This window comes from Macaca fascicularis, chromosome 10, assembly GCF_037993035.2.
Source record: "Macaca fascicularis isolate 582-1 chromosome 10, T2T-MFA8v1.1".
NCBI classification, from domain to species: Eukaryota; Metazoa; Chordata; class Mammalia; order Primates; family Cercopithecidae; genus Macaca; species Macaca fascicularis.
In genome coordinates this window covers 40,917,501-40,919,358 of record NC_088384.1, presented here as the reverse complement: position 1 = coordinate 40,919,358, position 1,858 = coordinate 40,917,501, and positions in this window count along the sequence as shown.

Below are 1,858 nucleotides of genomic sequence, written 5' to 3'. Positions count from 1 at the left end.
CAATGGTTGAAAAGGGCTGATAGATGAAAGTCTGTTGCCCACCCCCCTCCCCCCGGGATGTGGGCCTGGTCATTATAATAGACAGGTCCTCGTATCTCCCTGAGAGGCATTTACAGAGCTCGAGTAAGACCAGATCTGAGATGGCCCACTTGACTATCTCGACTTCTTTCCTTGGCCTCTGGAGGCTCCGATCCTTCCCTTCGAGGTGAGACCTGGGGCGTGTCAGCTCCTGAATCTCATTTCTGAGGGGGTTGTTGGCCTCGGTGAAGCGGGGTAGGCTGGGAAACATGGAGAAAGAATCTGTGTTATCTCTCGCGGCTCCCGTAAAAACTGGCTTCTCTTGCCGTTTCCTGGGACTCCCTTTTTAAAAAAACTGTGTGTCTGCCGGCGAAGCCGCTCTTACTTTTACTTTTGGCTATTTTGCACAAAGTTGTTAAACAGGGCTAAATTAACGCTGGCTTTGTCTATAATCTATTTCGCCATGAGTCCCTATAAAGGAATTTGATCTAGGTACACAGGCTGTCCTCCGACCCCGTCACCACCTGAACTACACGGCCAATTGTGCTCTGCCTATAGTTCCTTCCGTGGGCCATCCAACAGCAGAAGAGGGCAATTCTAATTCACCCAGAGTTCGTGACCTCTAGGGGGTTAACTGAACTCTATAATCTCCTGCAAAACCTTTTGTAAGGTTCTGTAACATGCATTTTAGTAGGGTAAGTTGTGACGACTTGATGACTTTCCTTTTATTTTTCTTTTTGAAACGTTTTTAAGAGGGCTCCTAGCGGAGTGGGCTTACTTTGTGTCTGACCTATGTTTCTCTCGAGACGAAACAACATTCACCCTACGAGAAGGAAAGGGTAAAAGGTCACTCAGTCACCTAATTCACACTAAATCAAAATGAAAGCTAAAACCAAAGTGTTGTTAAGGGCACACCTGTTCGTCAAGCAATTTAAGCCAAACCAAAATCAGGAGCAAGACCAAAGTGGCAATCAAGGCAGGCCTGTTTATCAAGCAATTCAAGTCAAGTCAAAATCGAAACCGAAACCAAAGTATCAACCAATGAATTCAAGTCAAGTCAGAAACCAAAACCAAAGTGCCGGTAGAGGCACGCCGTGGGTGATCAGGCCACGCTTCCACTCAAACGGAGTGGGGGAAGTTCCAAAGAGCAGTCTCAGCAAGTTTCAGATGTCCGGACTGAAAGTGCCAGTTCCTTCCCAGTGTCCAGCCACTGTGCCGATCCTCCACGGGGGCGTGCTGTGCACTGCTCTTTGGAGGCGAGGCATCGCACCGGGGCAGACGCCTACCCGGCAGCACTCTGAGGATCCGCATCGCTCAAGCTGGCCAGAGTCCCCCGCAGGGATGCTCTACAGGGCAGGCATAAGCCGCCTGAGGGGCTGCCTCGACCCTCCGTGCATCACCAGCTCGCTTCCCGGTGAGGGAACCCAGAAATGTAGCAGGACAAGCCGCAGACAAAACTCCTGAGACACCGGATTAAAGAAGGAAGAGGTTTTTCATTCGGCCGGGAGCGTCGGCAGACTCGCATCTTAGGAGCCGAGCTCCCCGAAAAAGACTTTTTTAAAGGCTTACAACCTCAAGGGTTGCACGTGAAAGGGTCGTGACAAATCGAGCAAGCGTGGGAAACGTGACTGGGGGCTACCTGCATCAGCTAACAGAACAAAAAGTTTTACAAGGAATTCACAGATAACAGAAGTAGTTCAGGTCGGGGGTCGATGTTATTATTATTACTTCCTCTTTTTCTTTTTTTTTCCTTTTTTTTTTCTTTCTTTCTTTCTTTCTTTCTTTTTTTTTTTTTTTTAAATCTCCTAGGGCCGTGTGGTGGCACCAAGGGTGTCTGGCC